Below are 17,469 nucleotides of genomic sequence, written 5' to 3'. Positions count from 1 at the left end.
TAGCATGCTTGTTATGCTCACTGTGGAACTTAAGGGGTTAATTCTATGCATTGTGTATAAAGGCTGTTTTATCCTGTATGCACAGATCCTCTCCCTCCTGCAAGGTCTACCTTGGGAAGGCCGACTAACACAGGCAGAGTAGCCGACCTGCACATGCTCAGTTGTGTCTTATGCTGGAGAGAACATTTACATGTTCTCAGAGCTAGCCAGGTCACATGATATTGACATTACACATGTGGGCGGGTATACAGGCTGTAGTGGAAATCTCCTCCTACCTGAACTCTCAGCACAGGAGAAACTGTGCAGTTTATCATGTAACCGTGATATACAGATCATCCAAAAAGGAATATAGTGGTTGTATTTTAATGTAAAAAGAAGATTTATAAGCTGTGGACACTGTGGGGGGGATCAACTATTTTCATATTACTGGGTTTAGTAACACTTTAAGCCTTATTATTATGTATACAGGGACACAACCTGTTTGGTTCTACGTATTTTTCATTCAGGCACACATATGATATTCCAGTCCACCCAGGTCCCTAATGCAATCAAGGTAGACAGGGCTGTGAAAAGGGGTGGGCATAAGGGACGGCTACCCCGGGTGCAGCGTGTATTGTAGGGATGGGGGCACCACAAGTTCCTTCCACTATAAGGCAGACAGCAGTAGTGACAGTGGCATTACTACTTTTGTCAGCCAAGTACTGGAAGCAGCACAGAGAGGAGAGAGTCAGGAGGAGGTGCAGGCTGCGCTCTCTCTCCCCCTCCTCATCATAAGCTACATAATAAAGGGGAGGGGGCGCAGTTTGGCATCTTTGCCCTGGGCACTGGATGATCTTGTCCTGGGACTGGTCAAGGGGAATCACTTTTGTTGCCCGTGTGTAATACAGAACACGTATTATCATACATACCTTCAGGAGGGTCAGAACAGCACACACCTGTGCCATTACTACTATTTTCTCCAACATTTGGCCCAGACTGCCTTATCACATAGTGGCATGGCCTTGCTCTGTCATAATATATACATATACTGTATATTCTACAAAGAAACAGCATACAGGATACACACCGCTCAAGGCTGACCTGCATGACATCCCATGCTGCTGGATCTGTCTGTGTGCCAGCCCGGGCAGCAACCATAATCAAGGACCATGAAAAAGAAGGGTGGTGGCTCTTGGAACATCAGTAGAGTTTACATGTTCCAAAAGTCATGTATTCATGTCTTTTTATTTCTATGAAGTGAGCAATAAAGAAGCAATAAAGAAGTCTGCTGTTTGTACATTGGAGTGCCACCACCTTCTTTTTTAAATATACTCACCACCCCATGCTGTGCTATTTTGTGTATTCTGAGCCCATGTTTGTTTCCGTTTTTTTTGTGATTGACCTTTGACCCTCGCTGTTGTAGAGTCCCATTGTCCCTTATGTCCTTCAGTTTTATTTTAACGCTCTTACAACTTAAAGGGAGCTTCAGGCTCCCCCAAAAAATGTAAAGCCAGCAGCTATAATTACTGCAGCTGCTAACTTCTAATATAAGGACACTTTTCTGTCTAGGGATCCAGCGATGTCCTCACCCGAGCCTATTCTTCAATCGGCTTCGGGTGCAGGCACCGGCATCTCAAGCAACTTCACAGCCGGTTTTCTACTGCGCATGAGCTGCATCTGGTCAATGGTCCTGTAGTCATCTGGGACCTGTAATTTGTCCCATAAGACTGTGGGGGGGGGGCTGAACTTCTGTCAGATCGCTGAGGAGAAAACTAGGTACTCGCTCCCCCTCAAAAAGTATCAAATGTGACAGTGGAGGAGGGTGGATGCAAACAAGTGGAACTTCCCCTTTTGGGTGAATTTATGCTTTAATGTATGAAAATGAAAGAAGTACAGCTCTTTTGGTTGTATTTCTATGGATCACAGGAGTGCAGTGCTTTCTGATCTCCTGTGACACGTTTTCAGCTGACAGCTGAGTCGGTCCAGGCTGGGGAAAGATCCCAATTTTAAAGTCAGGATCCACCCAGATCCCTGAACCAGCACCTGGCTCCGCCTTTCAGTGGGCTGCTGAGAGCCTGAGCCAGCCACTCCTGCCACATGCACAGCCCGGCACTCCAGTAAGTGGAGTCACTGCTCTCTGTTCACAGCGGTGGGGAGAACTGAGTCTTCAGCAGTCGCTCAGTTCTCACTCTTAGAGCCTGCGAGGGACAGATGCAGCATCAGAGCGATGCTGAATCCAACTAGATATACTGTATATATTTCTGAAAAAAATAATCTTAAACTTCTCTTTTAAAAGTGTATTCCAAGTCATCAGTGCTTGCATCAGTACATTTATTGCAAAAATCCAGAAAAGAGACATCCCTACCCAGTGGCGTAACTAGAACCTTCAGGGCCCCGATGCAAGAAACCATGAAGGGCCCCCCTGAACCCCAGCCAGGGCCCTTCCCTCCGAGTCTGGCGGTGGAACTCAGGTATGACCTTTGTGAGCCCTGTAGTTCCACCACTGGTATCAGTAGTTTTTTTTTATTAGTTTTGTTTTAATTTTTAGGTGCCCCATTGGGGGACTGTCCCTAGGCAGGATGGGGTCCCCATCTCCAGAAGAGATGAGGTCCTTTTCTCCAGGGCAGATGAAGTTACTGCCCCCAGATGGTCCCTGTCCCCAGGGGAGGTGGGGGTCCCTTTCCCCATGTAAGAAGGGGTCCCTGTCCCTAGGGGGAGATGGAGGGGATATGTAATGGTGTGTGGGGATGGGGTCCTCTCACTCACCATGACCAAGCTGAAGACCGCGCACTCATCTATGGTGAGAAGGGGTCCCTGTCCCCAGCGGAGGTGGGGGTCCCTTTCCCCATGTGAGAAGGGGTCCCTGTCCCTAGGGGGAGATGGAGGGGGTATGTAATGGTGTGTGGGGATGGGGTCCTCTCACTCACCATGACCAAGCTGAAGGCCGCACACTCATCCATGGTGGCCTGGGCTCCATCCAGTGTGCTGGACGGGCGATCAGCATATCTCCCAGAAAGACCTTCCATCATCTGTGTATGACAGGGGAGGAGGGGGGTTGGCAGACAAGCCTGCAGTGTCCTCCGGGGAGCTGGCTCTCATAGAACTGCACTGCATCTGTGTGCTTAAAGTTTGTTTACCCGGGAGAAGTATGCAGTGCAGTGTGGGCCGGACTCAGGGGGGGTGGGACTCTGGCTGGGGAGAACAGACATTAGACTGAGCGGCAATGCGTGGAGCAGGAGAGGGGTACTCTGAGGAGCCGGCCGAGGACACAGGTCATGCGGGGAATGCACAACTAAAGAGCAGCCAGTGCGATAGCCGAGCATGGAGCTCTGCTAGTCACCCTCCACCTCCAGCCACCTATGTGCAGGGGGCGCTGGTACCCCTAGCTGCCTATGGTGCTGCTGGCCATATGTAGAGGGGGCTTCATGGGCCCCTTGCATCACAGGGCCCAGTTGCGGTCGTGACTGCTGCACCCCCTATAGTTACGTCCCTGTCCCTACCCATATATTCAGCAAAGAGATGCCCAATCCAGCAAAGAGACATCCTAATCCAGTAAAGAGACAGTCCAATCCTGCAAAAAGACATCCCTATATATTCAGCAAAGAGAAAGGCCAATCCAACAAAGAGACAGCCCAATCCAGTAGAGACATCTCAATATATACAGTAAAGAGACATCCCCATAAAGATATTGTCCTTCTAGTTGGCACCAGTCCTTCTAGTTGGCAGCTCCATGCCTTTCAGATGGAAGACTCCCTCCCTGCACACACAGCCATCCCAGTCAGAGGAATCCCCCAGAAGGAGCCCTAAACCTGGTACAACATTAACAGGGTTGTCCCAGTTGCAGAATGTGAATAGCGGCGTGTCCATCCTTTTACTCACCTATTGCCAGACAACAAGGGCAGAGGAAGCTTAAAAATTCTGGAAAGCAAACTATAAGAACTAGTGCGCTACTCTCTTTGAAAACACGTGAACCAATAATAAAGAGGTACTATTGCACAATTGTATCTAAACAGTATTGAATTTTCAAAAGATAAAGCTGCCATTCTTTGTAGTGCCCCCACATACATAAACAGTGATATTCACAATATATGGAAAGGCACTAAATCTGTTTTAAAATATAACAATAATAAAAGTGCCCACATATAAATATATGTATGAATCTAAACAAACATAATGTTAATATGGAAGCAGAGGGGAGATGCTGGGCACCACGATCTGCAGGCAGTAGCAATTTAAAAAAAAACTTTCCCTGGCCAAGCGGACTGTTTCTTCATTTTCGTGTGCGGTGTAATATCCTGTGCCAGACAAGGACATTACAGTCCCGGCCTCTTCTATTTCAATCCTCCAGGTAGGCCTGGACTGTCATGTACTTGTCTGGCTCAGGATATTACTACACCGTCACCCGTAAATGAAGAAACAGTCTGCTTGGCTAGGGAAAGTTTTTTGAGTCAAACACTGGCCTCCCTGAAATTTCTGTCACTCCATCAGGTGATTGATCGGCTCGCGCATATGGAAAGCAATAAAACTCCTCATGGTGTAGTATAAGCAACTATTTTATTAAAATGAATGCAGAGACTTATAATTTAAAATCTGGCATTCAGCAAGATCTGAGACCAAGGGGTTACACACACACACACACTTCATGGAGGCCAATCTTTGACTCATTGCCTGATATTCTCTGTATTAAGGTGAGCGGCCATTGCATATATTGTGAATTTTAAAAATCTTAAAGTCTTGGAGCAGAGCCAGTTGGCCAAGCAGAAACTGGTTCTGCTCACTTGTTAATTGTGTTTCACTTTAAATACCCACTTAAGTACAGCGGAAATAAATAATCAGGAATTAGCTTTTTACATAATTGGATAATTGAATATTCACTCAGTTTATTGTGTTACCCGATTTAGGCTGGCCCATATATTATGCAGAGGAGATTCTAGGCACAACGCAATCTACAGGCTTTAGCAATTAAAAAAGAAAACATTCCCTAGCCAAGCGCACTGTTTCTTCATTTTCGGATGCCAGTTTAATAATATCCTGTGCCAGGCAAGTACATGACAATCCGGCCTGCCTGATGGATTGATAAGGAAGAGGCAGGGACTGTAGTGTACTTGTCCAACACAGGATATTGCACTGGCACTTGAAAGTGAAGAAACAATCCACTTGGCTAAGGAAAGTTGTTTTTAAAATTCCTACTGCCTGCAGATCACGGTGCCCAGAGTCTCCTCTCTGCCTCTGCCCACCGTCTTCTTTCCCTGCTGAATTGGCTGGGCCGGACCTGGAAAGTAGTAGGAAAACTTTGCCCCACACAGCAGCCAAAGCAGCCTGGAGGAGGCTGCAGCCATGGTAGGCCCCTTGGGATGGCCGGGCCCCCTACATGTGTACAGTCCACCCTTCCCCCCCCCATGGCAGCCCTGGTGGCAGTATGTGTGCTGGTCAGCTCAGCTCTGAGGAAGGGAGCATGCTCCCGAAATGTGTCAGATAGCCAGGGTTGAGGCATTGCATGTCTGGTCACACGATTTCTGCACTGGACTTTGCCTTGCGTCAACCATGTTCATTTATCTTCTACCTTTGTGAGCATTCATTTTGTCATTTTTTATGTTTTTACAATACATTTTCCAGCAATGCACTAGACGTTTTCTTTTTAGTTTTCTACTGGCTTTCCTGATCTGAGGAGCGCTATGTCAGATGAGCATTTCTCACAGATGTCCTCTTGTTACTACCTATAGCCTGTTGTGTCGCAAGACTTTTGGCCAGCACTCTAAGTGCTGGGAGTGATTGTGTATTTTGCACCATGGAAATTGTTTAAAAATGAATTTCAGGAAGAAATGTGGTTTAGATTGTATTCCAATGTTGGCCTCTCAAAACTGGGAACCAAATGTCCTCAGGTGTGTAAGACAAGGGTAGGGTCAATAAAAGCTGCGGCCATCTGAATTAAAGTTACTTATCTTGGGTTGATGCGCTCCACTACTGTACCATATATCATTATGTAAGCTTGTATATAGTAAAAAAAAAACTTAATATGCTATGTAGAGTTGTGTGAAAAAGTATTTGCCCCCTTTCTGATTTTGTATTTTTTTGCATATTTGTCACACTTAAATGACTCAGATCATCAAATGTTATTATTGCACACAGCTAACCCAAGTAAATATAAAATGCAGTTTTTAAATGATGGCTTCCTTTATTAAGGCAAAAAAGCTGTCCAAACCTGCTGGCTTTATGTAAAACAGTAATTGCCTCCTAAATCTAATAACTGGTTGTGCCACCCTTGGCGGCAACAACTGCAATCAAGCATTTGCGGTAACTGGCAATGAGTCTTTCACATTGCTGTGAAGAAATTTAGCAAAATTGTTTTAATTCAGCCACATTGGAAGGTTTCCCAGCATGAATGGCCTGTGTAAGGTCATGATACAGCATCTCAATTGGATTTAAGTCCGGGCTTTGACTAGGCCACTCCAAAATCTAAATTTGAATTTGTTTGAGCCATTTGGAGTTGGACTTGCTGTTGTGTTTTGGATCATTGTCCTGCTGCATAACCCAAGTGTACTTGAGCTTGAGGTCATGAACTGATGGCCAAACATTCTCCTTTAGGATTTTCTGGTAAAGCTCAGAATTCATGGTTCCATCAATTATGGTAAATCGTCCAGGTCCTGAAGCCGCAAAGCAGCCCCAGACCATCACGCTGCCACCACCACCATGTTTGACTATTGGTATGATGTTCTTGTTATAAAATGCTGTATTTGTTTTATGCCAGATGTAACAGGATATACACCTTCCAAAAAGTAAGTAAGTCTCATCAGTCCATAGAATATTTGCCTAAAAGTCTTGGGAATAATCAAGATGTTTTTTGGTAAATGCGAGATGAGCCTTTGCATTCTTTTTGGTCAGCAGTTACATAGTTACATAGTTAGTAAGGTTGAATAAAGACACCAGTCCATCCAGTTCAACAATCAGCAGCTGCAGTATGTGTAGCTGCTGGTTTTTATTTCATTTTTTCTTTTTTGTGGCGGACCACTGCTTTAATAAATGAAATAATAATTTAAAAACTGCATCTTGGATTTACTCTGGTTATCTTTGTATAATATTAACATTTGTTTGAAGATATGAATCATTAAAGTGTAAGAAATATGCAAAAAATCAAAAATCAGGAAGAGGGCAAATACTTTTTTCACACAACTGTAAGTACTTCATGGTTAATTTCCCCAGCCTGTGCAGTGAATAATTACATGTATAGTGTCATTTTCTAGTGCAAAGTCCAAACCCTGTATACATTTTAGTGTAATGTTTGTGAATATGACCATTGGCAGCAAAGCAAATCAGTTCCAGTGTTCTTTATTGAATAATTCAAGTCCTTACTGCCTAAAAAAAATAAAAAAAATCTAGCCAAAATTTAGAAGCGGTTAATACACCTGTAAATTAGCTTTAATAACCCTATGCATAAACATGAGATATTGTTACTGAAGGGTTTAGCCAATTCTTCTTTCAGCTGTAATTTTAGATGAAGAAAAAACAGAGCTCCAGATAGTAATTTTATTTTCTGCTTGGCCAACTGGTTCTGCTCCAGGATTTTTAAGCTCTTCAATTCACTGTGATGGAAATCGAAAGCAGCAGCTACTGAAAGTTGTCACCATGATATAATTGTACACAGTCTGCTCTTACAATCTACTGATAATTCCTTCCTTCAGAAGCTGAACAAGAATATTACCAGCACTGCAGATGTGTTGTCTTTTTTTACAATAAATGGCTGATTTAGTAAAGATAATCCTGTACTCTATAAATCGTCATGTTCACTTTAACCACTTAAGCCCCAGACTAATTTGCAGCCAAAGGACCAGGCCCCTTTTTGCGATTCGGCACTGCGTCGCTTTAACTGACAATGTGGCTCCCAAACAAAATTGACGTCCTTTTTTCCCCACAAATAGAGCATTCTTTTGGTGGTATTTGATCACCTCTGCAGTTTTTATTTTTTGCGCTATAAACAAAAATAGATCGACAATTTTAAAAAAAAAATCAATATTTTTTACTTTTTGCTATAATATATATCCCCAAAAAATATATAAAAAATGTTTCCTCAGTTTAGGCCAATGCGTATTCTTCTACATATTTTTGGTAAAAAAAATTGCAATTAGCGATTATTTATTGGTTTGCGCAAAAGTTATAGTGTTTACAAAATAGGGGATAGTTTTATAGCATTTTTATAATTTTTTTTTTGTTACTAGTAATGGCGTCGATCAGCGATTTTTATTGTGACTGTGACATTATGGTGGACACATCGGACATTTTTGACACATTTTTGGGACCATTGTCATTTATACAGCAAACAGTGCTATTTAAATGCACTGATTCCTGTGTAAATGACACTGGCAGTAAAGGCGTTAACCTCTAGGGGGCAGTTTAGGGGTTATGTATGATGGTATATGTTTTTTTTTATTGTAGGGGGTGTGGCCTCGCATGTGACATCACTGATCGTCCTTCCCTATAAAAGGGAACAGATGATCAGTGACAGCCACACTAGGAAGCATGGGGAGAGGTTTGTTTACGCAGACATCTCCTCGTTCTTCAGTTCTGCGACCTGATCGTGGGACACCAGCGGCGATCGGGTCCGCTGGTCCCGCGGCCACGGTCACGGAGCTCAGGACTGGGTCGGCGGCGGCGGCGCGCTCCCGACCCACGGCTGCGCACTTAAAGAGCCACGTACAGGTACGTGATTGTGCCCAGCAGTGCCATTCTGCCGACGACGTATATCAGTGTGAGGCGGTCCTTAAGTGGTTAAAGTGGAACTCAACTGCTTCCAAATTACTTCCTCCCCGCCCCTGCTCCATGCTGCCATTTTTAAAAAAAAGGCACGTGCGCAGATATTCTGCCAGCTTCTTCCAGGTATTTGGGAGCTGGCAAAGACCAAGGTGCACCTGGGAACATGAAGTCGATTTATGTATTTTTTTACATATTTTTGGTTAAAAAAAAATGGAAATAAGCATATATTGATGGGTTTTGCGAAAAAGTTATAGTATCTACAAAATAGAGGATAGATTTATAGCATTTTTATTATATATTTTTTTACTAATAATGGCGGCGATCTGTGCTTTTTATAGTGACTGCGACATTATGGCGGACACATCGGATTTTGACACATTTTTGGGACCATTGGCATTTATACAGTGATAAGTGCTATAGAAAATGCATTGATTACTGTAAAAATGTCACTGTCAGTGAAGGGGTTAACACTAGGAGGCCATCGAGGGGTTAACTGTGTTCCCTGGGAAGTTATTCTAACTGAAAGGGGAGGGGACTGACTAGAGGAATGACAGATCGTGGTTCCTAGCTAATAGGAACACATGATCTGTCATTCCTCTCAGAACAAAACACAGATTTGCGACTGTAGGCCACGAGCATCGGCACCCCGGCTGTGCAGTGGCGCAAGCACGCATCTGCTTTCCCAATCCCACGAGCTGTATAGCTATGGCGGTTCGTGGGATTGTGCCAACTTGCCACACTATAAAGACGTGGGCTGGTTGGTAAGTGGTTAAAGTAACAATCAGCACTCTCATTAAGATCTGTGCATAACATTTCCAAAAAGGGAGCTAAAGGCCCCCTGGTGGTATTTCCGAGTCTGGCTCGGGGTGAAAATTTAGTACCATTAGCGGTAACCCCGAGCCAGAATCGGGACCGCATTGCTGAATCCAAGAAGAGGTTACTTACTTAGCCGCCCTCCGCTCGATTTATCAAATCGCCGGGCTCCGTTCCCTGCGAGTGTTGCGACGCACGGGGGCGGAGAATGGCGCCAAATTCAAAAAGTAAAACACACACATTACATACAGTATAATGTAATTTTACAGATTATATTGCTGTATGTAAGTATTTCACATCCCCTTTGTCCTTAGTGGTTTCTCCAGTGCCCTGCATTTAGTTTTATATTATAAAAACTGTTCTTTATGTCTGGAAACTGGAGATTGTCCATAGCAGCCAAAACTGTCCCTTTACATCAAAAGTGATTTTTAGACCAGCTAGAAAACAGCGATAATAAATTAGAATCACTCGCAGAATTGAGGGATAGCGATTTGTGAGGAGATCCGTCATCAAACACTGAAAAGTAATGACAGTGACAATTCTGCAAATTAGCAAATTTCAGTGTTTTGATTTGATAACATTATTGAATAATTTTTATTATTGTTATATTATTATTTGGTATAATTATTTATAGTTATTTATTATATTATAATTTATGATTTAATTTTTCAAACTTTATCATACCCGGGATGTCTGCTAGACTCTTGTCAACATCTCCAGGAGAAGAAGGAGAAGAAGAAGAACAGAAGGCGGTGGCGGTGGCAGAAGAACCAAAGAGGGGGACAAGACCCCCGAAGTCGGAAGAAGAGGCCGGGCTCCTCCGCTAGCAAAAGAGCTACAAGAAGATAGCGGAGGAGTCCGGCGAGAAGACCCCCGAAGACGGAAGACCCCCGGAGCTGTGCAATAAATTATTTTATCTTGTGTGTTGTGTTTTTTTTTGTACTTTATTTTACAGGTGAATGGGTAGGGGTACATTGTACTCCATACTCATTCACATAGGGTGGGGGGCCGGTATCCGGGGGCCCCCTTATTAAAGGGGGCTCCTGGATTCCGATAAGCCCCCTGCCCGCAGACCCCGACAACCAACGGCCAGGGTTGTCGGGAAGAGGCCCTTGTCCTCATCAACATGGGGACAAGGTGCTTTGGGTTGGTGGGCTCAGGAGGGGGGGCGCTCGCTCACCCCCCTTTCCTGGCCGGCTGGGTAGCGTGCTCGGACAAGGGTCTGATGTGGACCTGGGGGGGACCCCCACGCCGTTTTTTTCGGCGTTGGGGTTTCCCTTTAAGTCCATACCAGGCGGCGGGACTAGCGACATCTCCTTTGCGGGCCCCGCCTACCTGGAGACGCACTCAAAATGAGCGGACTTTCCTCCGCGTGTGTGGGCGAGTCCGTTCATTTCAAAAGTAGGGCCGATAGTACGGCGGACTTAGTACGCCGTATTAGTCCACTGAAAAAGTGCCGTGTGTGGGCGAGTAGCCCGTTCGGAAAGTCCGACGGACAGTCTGGCGGGAAGTCCGCCAGACTAAGTCCGTCGGATAGATGGCTACGTGTGTACGCGGCATTAGTCAGTCAGTGTTGATTGGGAAATCCCTCCTAATGCCCTATTGCATTCTGACAGCTGTAGGTTTCTCCACCAGTGATTGCACCCAACAGGCTGTTTGTACTGAAGTCAATCAAAAAATCAACTTCAGGATGGGGGCGTGGCTACCGAGCTACTGCATGGACGTGTAGGCAGTTAGCTCCGTGCTAGAGTCGGGGAAAGCACAGTTTTAAGGGGAGCATTCCAGCTCATCCTCGCACCATCCCTTCAGGAGACACCCCTCACTCCTTCGCCATGGCTAAAAAGAGGAAGGGAGCCTCTCAATTGCAGAAACTTCAAAAAAAATTCCCGCAGAAGGATCGCGGCCTACTTAAAGATGGCGCCGGCGACGCCTCGTCGTTCACATCCAGCGGATCTACAGCATCAACGCCCAGCCCGAGCTCCCGGACGCCCTCACGCCACGAACCTCCGGAGATCTCCCCTCCACTGTCCCGAAGCCCGGCGAAATCAAAACCACGGCTGACGACTGACTCAGACGGCGACAAGGTGAGCGGAGACCATGACGGACTAGACGACACCAGGGAGCTGGCTGAAACGCTCCAATCCTTCCCCACTACCAACCAGCCGGTGTCCGACACCAGGCTGAAGGACATGCTCGTGTCCCTCCGCAGCTCCCTCCACGCAGACCTGATGGACTGTATGAGGAGTTTCAGATCTGACATGGGGGAACTGGGTGAGAGAGTGACCCACGTGGAGGACAAAATGGGGGAATTTGCAACTTCATATAACTCCCTGGTAGATGCCCATAATGAACAGGCGGATGAGGTGACTTGGCTCAGGTCAAAGGTCGCGGACCTGGAAGACAGGTCACGCCGCAACAACCTCAAAATTAGAGGGGTCCCTGAGGCAATTACCACGGGGCAACTGCTACAATATACCCAGGACATGATGAAATCCTTTCTACCAGACTTAGCTGAGGCTGACTTGGTGATCGATTGAATACACTGCATCCCAAAACCTTCGCATTTACCAGACAACATCCCCAGGGATATTCTCATGCGGGTACACTTTTATCATGTCAAGGAAAGTTTTATGTCTGCCTACCGCAAAAATAAACAACCGCCTGAACGCTATGCAAATATTCAACTTTTTGCGGACTTGTCCCAGTATACTATGCAGAAACGTAAGGCCTTGCTATCCATCACCAAGGCTCTGCGTAACCACGCCATCATTTATCGCTGGGGATATCCAGCTAAACTGCATATAACTAAAGATGAGCACGTAACCGTAGTGAACTCATTGGAAGAGGGTCTAGCACTACTCCGCACTTGGGAGATCCTGCCGGATCAGTCTGCGACACATGCACCTCCAACACCTCCAATGGATGTCCATAACACCTGGCAGGTTGTCTCTAGGAAACATAAAGCTGCCTCCTCCAAGAGAAATACCTGAATTCTCCCCTGTACGAATCTACTAGAGACATGTATACCCGACTCTCCAAGCACAGAAGCCACTGAGTGTTTACACACCCCGTTGCATACAGCGCAGTAATTCTGCCACGGGATCCCGTGAGGAACCCTTCTCTTTTTTACTGAACAAGTTATGATTCTAAACTCTTTTCTTTTCTCCTTCTATGTTTAATTTGGTTTTGTTTCCCCCTTCCTCTTTTTTTTCTTATTTTTTGCCCTATTCCCTCCCCTTTTCCTTCCTAGGATGGACCTTGCTGAACTGCCCACAGTTCCTACGTTACTCTTGAGGATCACTTCTACCAATGGACACTGGATGAAACCCGCACGCACTACTGACTTTAGGTATGTCAACTCCTATCTCTCACTTGTAATCCACACAAATGGTAAAGGTAGTTACCTTTAATGCCCATGGGCTCAATCATCCGGCCAAAAGAGCCGCTCTCTGGAGAGAAGCCAGTAAATTAAAAGCCGATGTTTTATGTATACAGGAATCACATCTTACCTTGCAAGACCAACATAGACTCAAACATAAGAAATACCCCCATGTCTTTCAAGCCTCTGTTGCGCATAAACATAAAGGCGTTGCTCTCGCAATCAGTGACTCAGTGACCTTTTCACTCAAATCTTCTATGGTAGACCCAGATGGGCGTTATGTCATTGTAATAGGAGAAATCAACAACAAACTCTATACGATGGTCAGTCTTTATGCCCCCAACTCCCATCAGCTACGGTTTTTAAAAAGGCTGCTGAAGAAAATTGCTGAAATTAAACAAGGTGCCCTATTACTATGTGGAGATTTCAACATCACTACGGACTATTCTATTGACACCACTACCAAATCTAAGAGACCTTTACCCACACTCCAATCTACTCTCCACTCTGAAGAACTCTATGACGTCTGGAGATGCCAGCACCCAGGAGAAAGGGACTTTTCATTCCATTCGGCTAGACATAACACGTATTCTCCCATAGACATGATCATAGTTGATAGAAGTTTGTTAAGAGCAACATCCTCCTCCGCCATCCACAATATCTCCTGGTCAGACCATGCACCGGTTTCAGTTGTGGTGGCGGAGAAGGACACCCCTACTGGGGACTTTGTTTGGAGAGCCAACTCAAGTCTGCTCCGAATACCCAGTTATGTGACCTCCCTGACAAACACATTACAGGAATTTTTTAGCATTAATACTAATTCTGTCTCCAACCCTATGACCTTGTGGTGTGCCCACAAGGCGTACATGAGGGGTATACTGCTACAACTTAGTTCTAAATTAAAAAAGCAGAGGTCTGCTAAATTAGATTCTCTGCTTCAAGAGATTAAAACCATTGAAGCTCAAAATAAGGTCACTCCTGGGGTCGCTCTGGCAGATAAGTTGACAAGTCTCCGATACAAATTCAGGGGACTGCTTCTAGATAATCATGACAAATATGTTAAAGCTTTAAGACTAAACCACTATGCCTTTGGCAATAGAGCTGGCAAGATACTGGCTAATAAATTGAAGGAATACAATGCCCGTGCTAGAATCCCCTTCATCAAAAATACACCAGATGGTGCTAAAATATTAGATCCCAGGGGTATACCGATACCTTTGCCACATACTACTCCTCTCTTTATAATATTGAAAAGGACCCAGCTACATACCAACCATTAGATGAGGATATTCAGGCCTTTTTACAAAATTTAAAACTCCCGACTCTTTCCCACTCACAATTGATAACCCTTAATGCTCCTATATCAGAAAAAGAAATTCAAATAGCTATTCACAAGCTACCCTTGGGCAAATCTCCTGGCCCTGACGGTCTTCCAAATGACTACTACAAGACATTTATGACAGCCCTATCCCCCGCGCTACAAGACGTTTTTTCCAGAGCAATTCTGACCTCCTCCTTCCCTCCAGAGATGCTTAAAACGTACGTTGTTACCATCCCAAAACCCGGTAAGACTCCAGATACCCCCCCAAATTTCCGCCCTATATCCCTCTTAAATACGGATATCAAACTATATGCCAAAATACCTCAGACGTTTAGACATTCTCCCCTCATTGATTAGTCCTGACCAATCAGGCTTTACAGCAGGCAGACAACCTTCAGACGCAACGCGCAGAGTTATCAACATAATCCAACATGCAAAATCCTGTCGGACGCCTTCTCAGCTCCTTTCTTTGGATGCGGAGAAGGCGTTCGACAGGATACACTGGGGGTACATGATACACGTTCTTAAAAAATTTGGTTTTAATGGACCCATATTGTCAGCTATTCTGGCCCTTTATTCATCGCCCTCTGCCCAGGTATACACCTCAAACACCCTATCTCGGACTTTCAAGATTACAAATGGCACAAGACAAGGGTGTCCCCTCTCACCTTCCATCTTTAACCACTTAACAACCGCCCATTGCCGATTAACGGCTTCAGGGCGGTTGTTTAACTCTGAGAGGCCGTTAATTAATGTCCTCCCAGAATTCCGCTCTCGCGCGCCCCCTGGGGCGCGCACACGAGAGCATCTGTGACCGCTGGGTCCAGTGGACCCGGCGCATCACGAATCACGGTAAACGGCCGCTCATCGCGGCCGTTTACCACGTGATCGCTCCGTCAAATGACAGAGTGATCACTTGTAAACAAGCCGGCGTCATGTTATGACGCCGGTTCCTCCCTCCCCTCTCTGTACCGATCGGTACAGCGGAGGGGAAAGAGATCGGTGTCAGCAGCGATGTGGGCTGCATCTGCAGTGCCCACATCGCTGCTCACCGAAAATTAACCCCTCAATTCCCTGCAAATACTCTGCATTACTCTGCAATTCCCTGCAAATACTCTGCATTACTCTGCAATTCCCTGCAAATACTCTGCATTACTCTGCAATTCCCTGCAAATACTCTGCATTACTCTGCAATTCCCTGCAAATACTCTGCATTGCCCTGCAACACTCTGCATTGCCCTGCAACACTCTGCAATGCCCTGCAACACTCTGCAATGCCCTGCAACACTCTGCAATGCCCTACAACACTCCGCAATGCCCTGCAACACTCTGCAATGCCCTGCAACACTCCGCAACACTCTGCAACACTCTGCAACACTCTGCAACACCCGCCAATACCCTGCAACACTCTGCAATGCTCTGCAACCCCCGCCGATACCCTGCAACACTCTGCAATGCTCTGCAACCCCCGCCGATACCCTGCAACACTCTGCAATGCTCTGCAACCCCCGCTGATACCCTGCAACACTCTGCAATGCTCTGCAACACCCGCCAATACCCTGCAACACTCTGCAATGCTCTGCAACACCCGCCAATACCCTGCAATGCTCTGCAACGCAGTACTCTGCAACACCATGCTCTGAGATACCCAGCCATAGTCGGTGATACCCTGCAATACCCAGCCATAGACATCTCCCACCGCCCTCCGCCCTCCGGTGCTTCTACCGAATCGCTAATACGATCAAAGCCAGAATCTTTTTTTTTTTTTTCAGGCTTCCCAGCTTAGAGGTGAGATGTGGGTCTTATTGACCCCACATCTCACTGTAAAGAGGACCTGTCATGCCATATTCCTATTACAAGGGATGTTTACATTCCTTGTAATAGGAATAAAAGTGATCAAAAAAATTATTTTTGGGGAAAAAAAATGTCAAACTAAAATAAATAAAGTAAAATGAACAATAAAAAAAAATGTTTTTTTTTAAAGCGCCCCTGTCCCCATGTGCTCGCATGCAGAAGCGAACGCATGCGTAAGTCCCGCCCACATATGAAAACGGTGTTCAAACCACACGTGAGGTATCGCTGCGAACGTTAGAGCGAGAGTAATAATTCTAGCCCTAGACCTCCTCTGTAACTCAAAACATATAACCAGTAAAAAAAATGTAAATCGTCGCCTATGGGGATTTTTAAGTAGCGACGTTTGCCGCCATTCCACGAGCGTGTGCAATTTTGAAGAGTGACATATTAGGTATCTATTTACTCAGCGTAACTTCATCTTTCACATTATGCAAAAATTGGGCTAACTTTACTGTGTTTTTTTTTTTAAGCACAAAACAGTTTTTTTTCCAAAAAAAAGCATTCGAAAAATTACTGCGCAAATACCGTGCGAGATAAAAAGTTGCAAAGACCACCATTGTATTCTCCAGGGTGTTTGCTAAAAAAACATATATAATGTTTTGGGGTTCTATGTAATTTTCTAGCAAATAAATGATGATTTTTACATGTAGGAGAGAAATGTCAGAATTGTCCTGGGTGCTCCAGAACACCTGATGGCGCTCCCTGCATGTTGGGCCTCTGTATGTGACCGCGCTGTGTAAAAGTCTCACACATGTGGTATCACCATACTCGGGAGTAATAGCAGAATGTGTTTTGGGGTGTAATTTGTGGTATGCATATGCTGTGTGTGAGAAATAACCTGATAATATGACAATTTTGTGAAAAAAAAAAAAAAGTAAAAAGAATCTTGATTTTGCAAAGAATTGTGGGAAAAAATGACAACTTCAAAAAACTCATCATGCCTCTTACTAAATACCTTGGAATGTCTTCTTTCCAAAAAGGGGTCATTTGGGGGGTATTTGTACTTTTCTGGCATGTTAGGGTCTCAAGAATTGAAATAGGCCGTCAGTCCTTCAGGTGTGATCAATTTTCAGATATTGGCACCATAGCTTGTGGACTCTATAGCTTTCACAAAGACCAAATAATATCCACCAATTTGTACTTATTTTTACCAAAGATATGTAGTAGTATAAATTTTGGCCAAAATTTATGAAGAAAAAATTACTAATCTGCTAAATTTTCTAACAGAAACAAAGAAAAATTCGTTTTTTTACAGAATTTTCGGTATTTTTTCTTTTATAGCACAAAAAATAAAAAACCCAGCGGTGATTAAATACCACCAAAAGAAAGCTCTATTTGTGTGAAAAAAAGGACAAAAATTTCATATAGGTCCAGT

At 44.9% G+C, this 17,469-nt stretch overlaps 1 protein-coding gene across 1 annotated transcript in view; it reads right to left on the bottom strand.

Moving 5' to 3' along the window:
* LOC143929883 (steroidogenic acute regulatory protein, mitochondrial-like) overlaps window positions 1-17,469 on the bottom strand; it is a 43,538-nt gene that overhangs the window by 14,133 nt on the left and 11,936 nt on the right. The gene's annotated exons all lie outside the window — the stretch shown is intronic.

Source organism: Lithobates pipiens, unplaced genomic scaffold (genome assembly GCF_037356315.1).
Source record: "Lithobates pipiens isolate NorthernLeopardFrog02 unplaced genomic scaffold, aLitPip1_a1.2 Scaffold_25, whole genome shotgun sequence".
Classification (NCBI taxonomy): Eukaryota; Metazoa; Chordata; class Amphibia; order Anura; family Ranidae; genus Lithobates; species Lithobates pipiens.
This window is presented reverse-complemented; position numbering and strand designations above follow the sequence as displayed.